Below are 17,796 nucleotides of genomic sequence, written 5' to 3'. Positions count from 1 at the left end.
TGAAAAAATTCAAGGGATCCATCAAGCAGTACAGGAACAACTGGAAAAGAGCCATGCCAAATACAAAGCAAGGCATGACAAGCATCGAATGGAGCATAGTTTTGAAGTTGGTGATCAAGTCTAGCTGTATATCATCAAGGACGAGATGCAAGGTGAAGATAAAAGGCTAAAACCAATAAGGTATGGACCTTTCAGGATCCTTGAGAAAATTGGTGAGAATGCTTTTCGCCTTGATTTGCCAGCTTTTTTGCACATCCACTCAGTCATCAATGCAGTCAGCTTGAGACTATTCGAACCTTTGTTAATTGAAGATCCTGAAGAGCAGATTCAATTGCCTTCTATTGATGACCAGTTACCTTAATATCTTAATGAATTGTAGGAAGACACAGTTCTGGACAAGAAGGTGAGAACGACGTGCAGGGGAGATGTTGACTACCTCAGAATTGGGCTCAATGATTCAAAGCCAAGCAGTGCAAAATGGATAGAGATTGGACATGTGAAAAAGTTGTATCCTCACTTAGTCGATGCTTGAAAATCAACTTTTGGTGGTCCAAAATATTTTTCATTGGGAAGGCCGTGATCCGAATTGGATCCTCAAACAATTCCATGATTGGTAAGAATGAATGACAGATTTCAAGAAATCTTATAGCTATCAGAAATAACCTCTAAATAATGGAAATTTGCAGCCAACACAGAGGAACGAGGACCTTCGGTCAAAATGCATTGACCGTTGGCCCATGGAGATCGTGCATGGCATAAAAATGGCAATTGGGAAGCTCAGATCTGGAAATGGAGGTTGTTTCTAATCGCGTATCGTTGGGAAAAACCCCTCGAGAAGGAAAGAACCCGAGCACTCGGTCACAAGGGAAACCAAAAAACTGTGGGAAAGCACTAAAACCGACAAGGCAGGTCCTGCACTCAGAACCAGTGGAATATTGGAGGCATTTGGGGTGGTAAGCGGATTTTGCCGAGGACCCAGCAATTCCATACAATAAGTGATGCGTGTCCAGCAGGGAGAGAGATAAACCGCTTACATCGTGGACTAACGGTCGAGCAACTCAACCGCGCGATATAAGCGAAGACCGTAGGATCTATGGGCTCTAGATCAATGTCAGAGGTTCAACCTGATGGATGGCCGAAATTGAGGGAGAAATAAACTACGATGCATAATATTTGAAGTCCAATTTAATCTATGAATCGATAGAAGGATCCGTTTCATAGGCATCTGGGAAATAACGGGAAAAAATGACCATTCAGGAAGAACTGACACTCAGTTCACCAAGAGATAGGTGGCCACCTCTCTGCGAAGCGTTACACAGCGATGATGATGCAGGGCAAAGGAGTCCTAGCTGACAAAGGCTGGTGATCCAAAGAGCCAGAAGAAAAAATGAACAGTCAGAGGAATGAACTAGCTTTAAAGCCACGAGCTGACATGAACCAGGGAGACAATGAGGCAGAGAAGCAGTGAAGAAACCAAAGGCTGAGAGACACAGAAAGAGAGGCAGAGTTGCAAAGGCCAAAGAAGCCTAGCTAACCATTAGAGTGAGGGCAACATTGAGCATACATAGACCGATTGAGGTTGAAATTCGATAAGGGAGTGTGAACTCTAAGGACTTGGGAATTCCAAGTACCATCCTACTAATCATCCTCTGTCAAGCGAGTCTTGGATTGACCTCCTTATTGTAAGACTTTGCTTTAAAAACATAATAAAAAGGCCACCATTGAAGGCTGGACCAGGAGATGTAGCCGAGGAGGATTGGGTGAACTCCTTATTAAATTTTGTCGTGTTTATGTTTGCTTACTATGATCTCTTACTGTTTCAAGTGTCTATGTATTTCACAATCTTATCGATCTGTTGTGCAAGATAACATAGACACACACACCAGCACATGAGTCTATAATACCTTCATTAATTTCCTGAGGTCACCTAGGGGTGATTTCAGATCAGCTGGTCAACAAGCTTTCAGTGAATCATGTGGTGCCAAGTGGCACGATGTCATTGGGTACATTTGGAAGTTTTTTATTGGATGGTTGGTGGCCAACAACAGGCTGACATGTGGCCCATCCAAAGGCCGCCATGTGGCGACCTAGGGGCCACTAAAAATGTTGTCAAGGGTCCGAGCAGCACTAGCGGGGATCAAACCCATGACCACCAAGTGGTAGTCCAAAGCCTTCTACCAACACACCATATGAGAAGTTCTTAACCATTATAGTCCATGAATTTTATTTGAAGTTGAATTTTGTGCCAATCTGGGGAAGGGCCAGCCCCTGGACATGCCACCATACATGACCACCAACAAATGGAGCAAGGCCTTAGCCCCGGGCACGTGGCGCCCATGTGGACACAAATTGTGGAGTTTAGGCGTTAGAGGACCTTTATAGTGTCCAAAAATTTCACCTTGAAATTGGTGGAAATGGTGCCCGATTAGCATTTATACAACCAAAATTATAGGATCGTGCCGGATTTTGGAGAATTTTTGGTGCGATTAGTAGCAAGACTTGGGGAAGACATAACTTCTTCTGTTTTTGACCAAATTATGAGAAGAAAGAAGGTTACACGAACATTTTTGGGAATTCTGAAGCCATTAGAACAATTTTAAGAGATATTTGAGCATTGTAAACTGATGTATTCACACTTTTGAGCATAATAGAGAGGACCAAGCCATTGGAAGCTCGACCATGGAGACATATCCCAGGCACGGTGAACTCCTTCATCATGTAATGTTGTGATATTATTTTTGGTGATGTTCATGTCTATTATATTTTGTTGTTCAATCATTTGTTTATGTTAATTTGAACATAAAATTTAGATAAAATTACTCAAAAGCTCATGTTTAAACTTACAATTAACCTCTAATCCTCAAGCACTTTTAACATATTCTGAAAAGGAATTTAGTACAAAAAACTAATTATCACATTCAGGTCAAGTGTGCCCTGAATATATTTTTCACGCTCCATATATTTTTACTATGTGAAAAAAGAACAGAAGTGACCAACTTCATATCAACTACTAAAATATAAATACGTTCCTTTTAAGAGACTAAAAAATACAATTAAAACTTAGTAGATTAAACAATTTTTAATAGTTCAAGAACCTATAAAGAAAAAAAAAATACTCAATGACTATGAAATCAAGTCAACATAAAATGGTTAACGAAATCCATATAAACCGTCATGAATATGGAAGCAGGATTTGCACAAAACCTATGTTCATTATAATACAATATTATGATTCTTCGGCTTATAAAGAAGAGTACCTAAAGAAAAGATAACATAGAATAACATATTCTCAAGAGAAAAAATCTTCATGCATGAATGACACAAAATCTATTAATTATGTCTAAAATCTCATAACTTAGCATTAGAAACAAGAAGATAGAAAGATATAAATCAAGAAAAGTCTATGCTTCCTTTTGAGGCGAACTCTCATCACCTAGAATTGGAAACAAGGAGATATAAATCAAGAAAGTTATATGCTTCCTTCCTACGCAAGGAGACATTGATGATGAAGTGCATGTGATGTTGTGATGTATTATATATCAGGAACGAAAAAGTAATAAAGGATGAAGATCTGAATGGTTTATATAGCATGTTGAGTTTGGCCTCTAAACAAGTAGTTATATAAAAAATGGTTTGCAACTTTAAAAGATGAGGATTGACAGTAAACAAGGAAAACTAAAATTAGAACCTGAAGATCTAAATGGTCTAAATTTTACATAGCTTGTTCCATTTTTCCTCTATGCAAGTGAGTAGCTATATGAAAAATGTTTTAGAACTGAGTATTTACAACACACATAGAGTATGTTGAGACAACCTTGAGGAGTTTTTTGTACAAATTTTATTATAACATTTCCCATCATCCAATAGATATTGCAGAGGTTTTTAAAGAAAAATTATATTCTTGTCTATAATTTGATCCACAATCAGAGAAAAGGGATAGGTATGTCACAAGCTAAAATAAATGATCTTTGTCAGTCATGTAGTGATGTATTTACATTCTCATTTGGAATGAATCCTATTAGCTACATGGTGGCCATAGACACTAGAAAATTCGAGCTAGATATATGTTATGACATCTAGATTGCCTACAGACCATCCAACTTTCCCATCCTATATAAAAAATTATAACAATAACCACTCAATTTTCTCTCCAATTTCTGAAACCCCTACCCATGCTGTGGAGATCACAGTGTAAAAGTAAATGTTCCTGTTCTTTTTCTAAAGGTTTTATATACATAAAAAATAACGAGAAAGTCAATATTGAGATATAATAACTGAGATTTGAATCATTGTGACAAACAAAACATCACATTAGCTCACTGATTTTTGAATCATGATAACTAGGTGACAACCAAAACTAAGTTGCAGCCACAAGAAAAACATCGCATCATCTCATAGAATATATCCAAGGCTACAATGAACCCCCATACATAGTTTAGGACCTCACAAGTATTTTAGTTCACATAGGTCACCACCCTAAAAATTCTATACTCTTGATCAATTAAGAATAACCTAGGATGTCTAGAGTGGTTGCCAATGTGGGTGGTACAAGAATTGAGAATTCTTTTTAAAGGGTAATGGAATTTAGATACTTTGTTTGATATAAATCACAATGCTTCTATTATTAGGCATAAATTACTATTAAGGTAGGAAGATAGGGAAATAATGTTATAGAAGAAAGAACCCAAAATACACAGTTCAGTTTCATTTGTTAAAACATAGCATATTGAGCATGCTTCTCAAGTTAGTCCATCGATTCCAAGTTACATGATTGATACTGAGTCGGAAAAATAAATTCTTCGTGGTCATTCTCCAAGGTTGAGTCTAGATGTTCAGGAGAAGGGAACTCCTATAATAAGGAGACATTCTCTTCCAACAACTCCTAATGGGAAACCCAATTTTGTATCACCAAGGACTCAAAGGTTGTTTCCATAAGTTCAATCAACCAGGAGGCACAAAAAAAGTGATCGATCTTTAGCACTGGTAGGAAATCAATTCTATCATGATTTGGAGATTTATCTTTGTTCATCTTTCTTTCGTGAAATTTCTTTAAATGTTGAAATTTTGTCTTTTTTATTTTAGAAAAGGCAATCCCTGTTTACATTGATTGGAGAAGGTGATAAATATTTGAGCTTCTCTTGACATTTTGTGCATTTGGAGTGTCTTCTTAGTTAGTAATGAATGTGAATCTCTAGCTAGACCTTTTATATGTTATGATTTTATATTAAGTGTGTTGGACTTAATATTCACTTCAAATGTCTTGTGAACCCTAAAATTCACCAAATTATGTTGTATATACAAAGAATATACCACTTTGCATATTCGTGACGTGACTTCCAGGTACATTTTTACTGGTTCACATGGGACAGCTAATTCATTGACTACAAACTTTTAGAATGAATATATTTTCTAGATTCAAATTTTTTTGAGAAGGGTGTGGATATTATGCATGCTTTGAGCTAGTATCTGTTTGATTTTATGATGTATAATAATATGTGCTTTGACATCAGAGCTAATGAATTTTACTTGAGAAATAAGAACCGAATTTTTCTTGGAAGGAAACACGTGAAGTTTTCTCAAGAAGAAGTGTAGTTGATGTTATTCTTGGGTTCAATTTCTAGATGGGTAATATGTGTAGTTTTATTCAAGGGTAGATATTAATTCACATAAAAATTCAAAATTTATTTACAAAATTTTTATAGTACTTTGTTGACACATGTTTCAAACTATAAATAATTTTCTTTGTACATATTAAGGTTGTCTATAGTAGAAGGAAGTGATCAAGAAGAGATATGGAGGAATTGTACCAAAACAACCTCTGACTTCAGAGGTAGTAAATCATAATCTACTTCTCTATTTACTACTTCTTTAATGAGACAAGGTATTTAACTTCAACATATGCCTCATGATTTGTAAGGCTCAAGGAAGAAATATTGTAGTAATATTTCATTATAGCATTGTCGATGGATGTCATAAAATAAATTGGACTTCCTAATGACTAAATTCTCATGGGACCACAAGGGTCACTATGTGCAATTTCCACATGCATGTTTTTTATTCATCCAACTTTTTTTCTCAAATTTATCCCTATGTTTCTTATTTAAAATGAAAAATTCATAATAAATCTTTCATGTTTCTCCGAGTCAAATAGACGAGTGGGTTATATAAATTTTGCGGCCATTATTTTAAATCCAAGGTGAGGTGTGTAATTTTGATGTGTCGTTCTTATGGACCATATTTGCTTGATTTTGAAGATAAAATCATTTAAATGTTGTTGAATGATCTATACATTATTTTCAACTGCATGACATGGGTTAGATTTACATAAGCATAATATGTTGGATTAAAACAAGAAAATGGCAGACAGAAAGGAGATTAGTGGTAAAGAGCAGTGTGATCTTTCGAATGGTTTCAAGAATCATGAAGAAAATAATACAGACATGAGTCAAAATTCAGAAATGAAACACAAACAATTTTCTCAAGAAGAGGTGTAGTTGATGCTATTCTTGGGTTCAATTTCTAGATTGGATATATGTGCATTTTTATTCAAGGGTAGATCTTAATTCACATAGAAATTCAAAATTTATCTACAAAATTGTTATAGTCCTTTGTAGACACATGTTTCAAACTATAAAAACTTTGCTTTGTACTGATTAAGGCTGTCTACAACAAGAGGAAGTGATCAAGGAGAAATATGTAGGGATTGTACCAAAACAACCTCTAATTTAGAGGGTAGAAAATCACAAGTTTCAAGAATCACGAAGAAAATAATACAGACATGAGTCAACATTCAGAAGCGAAGCATAGGCAATTTTCTCAAGAAGAGGCGTAGTTGATGCTATTCCTGGGTTCAATTTCCAGATTGGATATAAGTGCATTTTTATTCAAGGGTAGATCTTAATTCACATAAATTCAAAATTTATTTACAAAATTGTTATAGTCCTTTGTAGAACCATGTTTCAAACTATAAAAACATTTCTTTGTACCAATTAAGGCTGTCTACAACAAAAGGAAGTGATCAAGAAGAAATATGTAGGAATTGTACCAAAACGACCTCTAATTTAGAGGGTAGAAAATCACAATCTATTTCTTTATTTACGAGGAATACATGTTGGCATCATCAGACGAGGTCTTTAACTTCAACATAGGCCTCATGATTTCTAAGGATCAAGTAAGCATTATTGCAATAAGATTTCATTGTAGCATGGTCCTCGCCTTTTGTTGATATTTTTATGTCTTTCAACAACTGTCAAAAAATCATTAATTAACGTTATTTACTATTGCCTTACAACATTTCCTTTGCAGCACCTGGGGAAATTTCTAGTTTGTTTTCAAACAAAATACAATTGAAATATACTAATCTGATTTAACATTAAATTATAATATAAATAATATAACAACATGAAATCATCAATTGCTTATTAGTTCCTATCACTTTTTTCTTCAGTTTTATTTTTTTTGGATATTAAATGGTTGTGGTTTAGGTTTTGTTCGAACTTTGTTAAAGGAATCCATGATCCCAAAGAGTAGTTGAGACATTTAGCAAATAGTGTGGGGTTTTAGGCGTCTAGCTAGATAGGAAGTGAAGGAAAGTGATCTGTGTAGGTGGATGCAAAGTGTGAATACGGTCTATGTTAAAAGGAAAGCCAACACCACTTCGTGGTGAGTGAGGTAGGCATGATTCAAAAGCATGGGCCAACCCATTGAAGTGGTTGTCAGAGAAGCCAGGAGGAGGGTCAACATGGTTGGAAGATGGATGACAGTGAGGAGCTTGTACATCAGCCGAGTAACTCACCATTTGGGGTTGACCTATTGCCACACTTTGATGTTATTGAAGCTCAAATTCATCAACTGTCATTCATGATGGAGAAACTGGCCCATGACAGACACGCCAATTATAACAAGATCATTTATTTCATGGATCATCTCCAACATAACCAATGGAACATGTTAGATAAAATGGTTTCTCTCCGATGGGGTCATAGGAGGCTTCAGGCGAGGGTTGACAACATTGAAGGATGAATGGTCCATATAGAGGCTCATATTCATGAACCCTTCCATCAACCATGTGGAGACAGAATTGACGAACTGTGGTCAAGTAATCTCATTTGTTAGATATGAAAATTGGGTGTATTTTGATTCTAGGCATGTTTTGGTCTCAGTGGGTAGTTCCTGTTTGGTGGACTAGCTTTTCTATGTTGTTATCTTTATATTTCTGTGCATATCTTTTGTTGAATAAGCCTTGTAGGAATGAGACCAATGGAATTTTGATTAAAATCGCAACACGATGTAATATTTTCCTAAATTAATAGAAAATTAAATTAAAAAGAGGAAAAAATCTTAGATATTAATATTGTTTATAATGTATTAAATGACGTTTAGATAAGTCTAAATTAAACTTAATTTTTTATTTTGAAAACTAAGAAATTTTAAAAAGGAATACCTAGATAGTTAAACTTAAATTTATATTTTGAAAAAGAAGAAATTTTAAAAAGTAAAACCTCGATAAAAGTTATTGATCTTTATTAAAGTCATTATTTATTATTATTATTATTATTATTATTATAATATTTAAAATGATTGATTTAATTATAATTATAATTATTTATTTAATTGTGTTCTTTGATTTTATTTAAAAAATTAAAATTTTCAAATATGAACGACTTATATTATTTTATTTTTACATTAAAATATACAATATATCATATAACAAATACGATTCCACCAAAATTAATTTTTTATATTATTTTGAAAAATTTTCAATTGTTGGTAGGTTCAAAGTTAAGAACGATCTAAATAGGTTTAATTTCCACTTTTAAATAGGCTATATTCTACATGAATACCATGGGTTATTAATATCATAGATCATATTTATTGTTATTATTATTATTATTTTAGTTTTATAGGGTTATTTTTATTTTCATTTTTATTTTGACTGAGTTAAAATGTTTACATTATATTACGTTACCTTACATTACAACATCTCTACCATAATGAGCATTACATTTCATTACTAAGAGTGTCCCTTGACACAAAAAGTCGCAAATCATTAAGCCATACCTTTCTTAGTAGTTCGAACCACTTTTTTCTTAAAATTCTTACATATTATAGATCATAATGGCATTTTCCTCGTGATCAAAATGCATTGATTCTTCACAGTGAAAGATTTTATTGTAAGCTCTACACAATGAAACATCCATCCTTGCAACTATGACTTACATGCATGCATCCATAAATGACACTAAACACTTTGTACAATGTTTCAATGTTGCTTGTTTCACATTTCACTTGCTCCCACACTTCACGTGCACCCTTTCTCTGGCACTTCCCACACACCCTTTCTCTGCACAACAAAATAATAGCAGTTAGTCACTTCCTCTCTCACTCCACCCCCCCTCCCATGGAGCTCTCGCTTATGTAAGGGACCTACAAGCTCGTCAATTCTAACATCTAAGCAATAGTAGTGTACAGTGTCAAAGCACTCACTAATGTAATGACCACTCACAATATTTGTTTTTTTTAATTATTTGTAGATAAAATAAATCTCCCTCCTCCAAGATAATTATGTCCCATCAAGCCCCGCTCAACCAATGGAAAATTAGAAATAAGATTTCCAAAAACTAGAAAATGATTTTTGAATTTACAAGAAAATAGAGATATTCAACGTTCTCCCCAAACTTTTGTTAAAATTGACTAAAATTGGAAAAATAAGGAGAAGTAAATGCACTTTGATAGCTAGAAGATGTTGGCGAGGCACATATTTATTTTTTACAAACTATCAAATTTTGGAAAGTGAAACTAGAAAAATTATTGATCTATATAGTAGTTTTATTAATACTTGATAAAATATGAGAAAAAATTAAATATATAGTATTAAAAAGAGTTTTATCATTAGTTTAATTAGAATATTTAAAATTATTGATTGATTTATTTATATTATTATTATTTGATTTAATTTTACGAAGAGAGCTATAATATTGGTGGAAAAAATAATTTTTAAATTTTTTTATTGAAAAAAAGTTTTGTATTTTCTATTGGTTTAAAATAGTTAATATAGAATATGCTAGTAAATTTAATTGTAAATTTTAAATAATTGAAAAGTTTGATGAACATGAGTGAAATCAAACCAAATATTAATCAAATTTTCAAAATATTTTCAAATCTACAATCAACATAAAAGTTATCTTCCAATTTATTTGAAATTTTGTTTATCCAATTTCCAAAATATAGTAAACTCTCAAATAAATGAATGAACAAACAAAACAAATATATTTATTAATATGATCCCAAAAAAAATTGTTGGAAAATGGTCGGTAAAAAATAAAAATTGACACTATAAGTGCTTGAATCATGTTTTTGATTCAACACTATAAAAAATTCTATTGCAGAACATTTCCAAAAATATCTACCATATTTTATCAAATCATATTGAAATTTCCATCGTTTTATGAGGAAAAAGAAAGGGTCCTTACATTAAGGCATTAATATCATCATATCAAGATTCATTTCTGCCATATTTTATCGAAATCATATCTAAATTTCCATTGTTTTATGAGAAAAAATGAAACTTCATTACACTACGACATTAATATCATTGTATCAAGATTCAAACCCTCCTCAGTGGACAATCCCCATGTCAATGCATAATGTGCTAAAATACAATCCTATATTCTTGAAAAGCTTACATAATGGGTAACTTTAGAGGAAATTGTCACAGGTCAATTGTGGTTTCTTGGAACAAGAAGAATTTGAACCATATGAATATAGGAATTACAAGTGGCATTGAAATGAATGATTATTAGCCATATATTTCAAGTTGATATGTTAATATAGACCCTATGTGTCCGAATCGTACATAATGCCTGCAAATAGGATCACCTATAAACCAAAAACTTTAGAAAAATTCTATTAGATTTACTACTTGCATCAATTGGATTTACAACTTGCAACAACTAATCAAAAATATCTGAGACATGATCACAGACCAACTTTGTCTAGGAGAAAAGAGAAATTACAATTTGATGTTGAACTAGAGTAGGACCTTAAATTAAAAATATTATTAAAACTATCAGGATGATAGTTAAAAAGGTTAGGATCTTCACGGTATTTGGCATACTTGTCATTTGATCTAGTGATTGTGGGACTTTATGGTAAGAGCATTGCATGGGATGGTTCATATGAGTTATCATTTTCAACAACTGGCTCCCCTATAAATGGAGATTCCTCGTGTGCAAGTCCCCCTTCTCTTCCCTAATGCTGCCACAACCACTGCCAGAAAATTTTAGAAAGAGGACAAAGAGGACTCCCTATCTGGTCCCTTCTGCCATTGAAAAATCTTCAAAGAAACTAAATATATTATTTTCATAATAAACCAATTTGCATGAACAATGAATTCAATAACTGAATGTTAGTGTACTACTTAATCCTAGTCCTCGATCCGAATTATTTGTTAACACCCTTTCCCTTCCCTTCTTCTTCTCTTAAAACACTAAATATTGAAACCCATTTTATATTACATCTACTCCATCACCATTTTACCAATGCATGAATTTGCAACAAATACTTATTAAAAAGTGTATTGACTCTTCAAACAAAGATGCACGCTATAAACTCTCTGTCTGAAACAAAATTGGAATTGGAAACCAAGCAATGAAAGGTTGTGGTCTTCCTTAGATTTTTTTAGCACATTTCTCATCAATATATGTTATGGTATATTACTATATCCGACAGAAGAGACACACCTCGTCTCACACATTGATATGGATCCAACAAGAATAGCCAATATCATTAGTTTTTTTTATTCCAATTACTTGTTCAATGTTGAACGGTTGAAAAAATTTAATAAGATTAACGAGGACCTTCCAGTTGGATTTTCCAGCTCTGATCTACCTACCTTCCTTGATGAGGAAGAAGAGAACTTGAGAGTGCATATTCATATCACAATGACCCTTGTCAAAATAGATCTTTCGAAAGAAAAAATGACAAGAAACATATCCTAGAAAACACAATCTGTCAAATCACCATTCCAATTAGAGAAACTTGGTGCTAGAATTTAACCGACCTAGATACATCTTAACCCGTCATTTATCAAGCCTTGAGAGGGATCAAATCTCTTAATATATTGTTACAAAAATAGATAAAGAACATTATCACACACACAAATCACTTGATATATTTATTCATCATAATAGTTACAAATATATAGGTCATAAAACACTCATTTTGATACATCTAGATCATGACTACAACTCATACATAGGGAACAACAACTTCTAGATTGACACTTGGGAACTCACAGTGACAACTCACAACACATGGAAGCATTACTTCCAACACCCTCCTTTAATGCTTACATAGAAAACATTGAAAACACATATTACAACAACAAGGATAATGTATCCTTGACCTGTCTTTATCAGCACTCACATACACTCATGAATCTTGCAAACACCGCTCCTTCACCACCACATCTTCGAGATGTCACTTGACCTCCTTTTAAAATGTAACCAACTTTGACCATCATTGATGAGCTTTGTAAGATAAACAATATTGACACCTTAGCTAGTTAGGGCTTCCCTGATATGAGTTGTCAAGTAATGAACCATCTTATGGATTAACCAGCATCTGTTAGATATTTTTCTTTTAGCTATCCATTAGTTGCTATGAGAGAGGTCTAGATACTGAATGTGTTAAAAATTTGATCAAACAACTTGAATTTACTATGTTAGTTCCCTATAATACTAGTGTATTCCCTTATTATTATTGTCATTGTACCCCTTATTGTTATTTTTGTGCTCATGTTGTCCCCGTATTGTTATTATTCTGCCCCATAGAAGCCCACTATTGTTCTTTTTGTGCCCTTACATTATTATTGTTATGTCGGATCTGATTATATTGTGACCCCTTCGACTCCTATATATATATATATATATATATATATATATATAAGTGAGATCTTGTCATTTGTATCATCCAAGAATTGTTCATTTGCGTAATGTAAAGGAGATTTCCCCCTCGAAGAGGCTACTTTTGAAGTCCTTAATCTATCTCTTTCTTCTATCTTCTGATACTAACACATAATAATTGATCTTTCAGACACTGGGGCTTCCAGTTTAAAAAACAAAAAACCATTTTTATAACTAATAAAAACACAAACATCAACCACCAAAACGTATAGAGACAAAATCAATGACTTCTCTTTATTGATCTATGTACATCAAATCAAATATAATAATAATAACTTTTCATATTGGTATTTTCCATCAGATCTGCAGTGTTTAGATCTCGATATCTCGATAAAAAATACCACAATGTTTTATTAGTTCATATCTAGTAGTGAGAAATGGAAACATTCCATATGCATGTCGCAACAATAAATCTTGCACCATCTGATAATCTCGAGAAACACCATTTAAAACATGTATACATTGCTCTCAGTTGTAGATCTACACTAGATCAAACCAAATATATGTTGATCAAACTTCGTCACAAGAAGATCTCTTATTTTACAAATATTTTTCCACAATGGAACTTCACACAACAACAACAACATTGGATCTTCGCAATTCTCCTTTGCATGCAACTATCCATAATCCACACACAAATCAAATATTCACAGAAACAATAGATCAAACACTTTATTAGACTAATATCTTTAAAAAGGATTAACCTTCACATCTCTTTCATTTTCTTGACCTTCCCATAAGGGAATCAGGCCAAAAAAAACTCTGATACCATGTTAGAAGAATAGAGAGAGCACATTATGACACACACAAATCACTTCTATATCTTTATTCATCACAATAGTTACAGACATATAGGACATAAAACATTATCTTTGACACGTCTAGATCACAACTACAACTCATACATAGGAAACAACAACTTGTATATTTACGCTTGGGAACTCAAAACACTTGGAAGCATTACTTCCAACAAATATAAACCACTTTTAAGGTGAAATTAGATTTGGTCCCTCTCGGCACTTCATAGATTTGGGGTTCAAATGGATATAGGTTGGTTTTTATATACACACATACAATATCTAGGATGGATGCATATCTCCATCTCTCTTCTCTCTCTCTCTCTCTACCCTCCAACTTTGTCAATATCTCCCTCCCTCTCTTCTTATCTCTCCGTACCTCTCTGTCCCCTCCATCTCTATGTCTCCCTCTCTTCTTATCTCTCCGCACCTCTCTGTCGCCTCCATCTCTATGTCTCCCTCTCTCCATATCTTCCTTTTATCTCCCTCTCTCTCTCTTCCCTCCTCTCCTCTCTCCCTCTTTCTCCATCTCTCCCTTGTCACTTACTCTCTTTCTACCTTTATCTCTCTATTTATTTGTTCTTCCCTCCCTCTCCCTCCCCCTCCAACTCCATTTCTCTCCCCCTCCCTCTCTCCTCTCTCTCTTCGTTCCTCTCTCCATCACTCTCTCTATCTCCTCCCTCTAGGTTTGTCACTATCTTTCTCCATGTGATGAAAATTGTTCACTCTATATAATCAATGCTATATGTAATGTCTGAAATATTTTACAATTTTATTTTTTTTTTTGTGAAATTAGTTTTGGTTTTTAGACACGTGGTAATGATAAGAAATGGTATTGTAGCAAAGTTTATTTAAAAGCTAATAATATCCATGGTAAAGTGGAGTTGGATATCCATGGTTAAGAAACTTGTTATATTGTAAATTTATTGTAAGTATTAAGTTTCTATGTGGTAATTAATTAAATTTAAATATGGTTATAGAATCATTATTAGTCCCTACCAAGGCATGGCTATAACAATCGATTTGTATGTTGATCACTATTAGTTTAACATTGAGAAATGTAAATTATAACGTTTAATTTTGAAAAATAAATATTCATTTTTCAATATTGTTAAAAAAATAGATTTCAAACATTTCATTGTAGTTTAACTTCAAAGTCTTATTGTAGTCTTTTCACACCATGTGGATAACTACCTTACATATTTTATGCCATACTTTATGGATATGTTTGCAATATTCATGAATGATTTGTATATATTTATTTTAAGCTTTGCAACAAAACCATACAAAAACAAAATACTTGAAAATAATTTATACTCAAGTAAATAACATATCTACCATCAATTACTTCCCACCATTATTTAGGTAGTCTTTGCATAAAAAATGGATAGTAATAAGGTATACAAAATATACTTAGAGGAGTTACTTCCCAACATTATTTATGTTTTTTTCAGCGCTTATGGAGGAGTGAAATTGTAAATGTGTAGACTTACTAATGGTTACTACCCATCAAAATTTATGCAAGTTCCTGCTTCAGCAAGCAATTTACTTATCCACTTCACATCTCAATTTATTAGTTACTGCCAAAGCAAGAATATAGGATGATTTATCTATCAGCCATTTTTAATTTACCATTGACCAATGTAGCTTATAATTAATTATGAAATTTTTTCTAGAGCATAATTTCTTACTTGAGTTTGAAGGGCTAGATTTCCCTACAAAACAAAATTACAATATAACAAATTGAATTTTATTACTTTTATTACTTTTAAGTTTCCATTATTAGAAGAGCCCATATTTAAATGCTTACAGTACAACATCTCCACCATACTTGGCTCTATATTAATTTTAACATTTTATTATTATTTTAATTAAGTTGACATATAAATTTTAAATGTTAAACATTTATGCCTACACATCTATCCCTATTCTAGGTTGTAGAATTCCTCTACACGCAAACATTAGCAAGAAAACCTGCAAAAATATAAAACAAAAATAAGGGGTTGTGGCAGTCTAGCGCAAACAATACAATAGTCCATCTTGCTCTCAATATGAGGCATCAAAGATAACATGAGATAACATGAAAATTCCAAATATTTTTGTCAAAGTCCATAGAACTTCCAAATTCTATGAGATATATGGAATCATGGTCCATACGTAAGATCCAAACAATAGCAAAACGCACTTCACCTAAGGAGTCTACATAACATAATCATTAGAATGGTGACACCACATTTGGAGCTGGAAAGACTTAAAGAATTGTTTGTACACACACAAAATTATTTATATATTCAATTTAATATATGATATATTTTTATAGTTGGAGTGTGACCCAACTATTTCCAAATTTAGTAAGAGAGGCTAATAAAATATCTCAACAACCTCCAACAAAACCAAACCAAACCAACAAACCAAATCTACTAATGTAACCATTAATTATAACCACCTCCCTTAACAATTACATTAAAAAGAACAACACTACAGAACATGAGCATAATTCACTTTGATCTTGTCTGTTCTAGTCTTCACTAACACTTCTATCCACTTTAGCATCTCATAGAATACACTGTTTCTTCAACACCAACTTTGAGCTACAACTTGACCCATTTACAGTATAATTTATTCTGACCATCATTGACATATTTGTAAGAATCATTGGTTCTTGACTTAATTTCATCTGTCGCTATGCGAGAGAAGAAGTCACAATAGTAAATCACTATATTGACAAACTCCCATCTCACAAAAATAAAGTGCATTGAATTCATCATTTATATAGAAAAGAAATATGAATGCAAAATGTATCAAGTAATCAATCTTACAAAGTGATCCGTTTTACACAATCTTACTAACACATAGGAATCACCAGTATTTTTTTTCTTGGATTTCCAAATTCCAAGCACCATAAATTGTAATAGACTATAGATACAATCAAACTCGTGACATATTCTAGGGTTTCTCAGTTCAAATAACCTCCAATTTAAATTATGTTACATTGTTCTATGATTGGTTCTTCTTTATATAATTTTACAAAATGAATACAACATACATTACCAAATATAAATTGAAATATTATGAAAGCATACACATTCCACTTACTGTTAGCTAAGCGGAGCCATCATCGAAGAATAAACCATTATGGTTCTCATGTTCATCGAAATCAACATTCAACATGAAACATGAAATGAGTGCATAGCACATTGAACCCAACCATCACAGAACCTGCCTATCATTGCCTCAAAACTTCATCTTTTACATTTAATAGTTACACAACTATGCCAATGTTGTTGGCTTTCTTGTTAGCTTCCTTTCGTATAATTTTTTTATCTTGGCTACCAATCTCAATCTCTCCTAAATAACACTGAATATCTTTGGGAGGGGATGTAGAATCATTGTTCGATTGCTCTTCATTTGAGGATAAAAGTAAACAAGGATTTGTATTATGTTCTATGGGGTATTGATAAAACTGGTAGTCCTTAATTAAATATTTCCTCTCCTTTATAATGTTTCTCAGGTCTAGTCCACGTGATGACTAATTGGTAACTACCCCAAGCCTTTGAACATTTTGGGGTGGAATCTTTATTTTTTGTTGTTTTCACATTATGGTTCCTTAATATTAAGCACTCAAATTCCAACAACATGAAGTGTAATAATCTACGAGCATACTTATATAGCGTGCATCCCCACTTGATTGACACCATATGTATGACAACTTAGATAGAATTTGTCTCATACACATATTGACACAAAGGCATGTGTTTGAAGTTGGAACCAAATGATCCAAGGGGAATTGACATCCAAGTCATCAACATGATTGAATAAAGGAGTAATAGATATTAAGCGTCCAAGAAGTTCTCACATTGTATATCCACCTGGATTACATTTGGTCAAATAAAAGCAGTGATTTGAGGGATTCAACAATGACACAACAATCCACTAAACACTAATTCTCTACGCAAAACCAAACTATCAAATAAAACAATTGACCCAAAAATAAAATATTCTTATGACACTAATAATTTATTCACAAAAAAAAT

This window comes from Pinus tabuliformis, chromosome 5_2 (assembly GCF_031772625.1).
Source record: "Pinus tabuliformis cultivar Carrire ecotype Pingquan chromosome 5_2, CPIR1, whole genome shotgun sequence".
Taxonomy (NCBI): domain Eukaryota; kingdom Viridiplantae; phylum Streptophyta; class Pinopsida; order Pinales; family Pinaceae; genus Pinus; species Pinus tabuliformis.
This window is presented reverse-complemented; position numbering follows the sequence as displayed.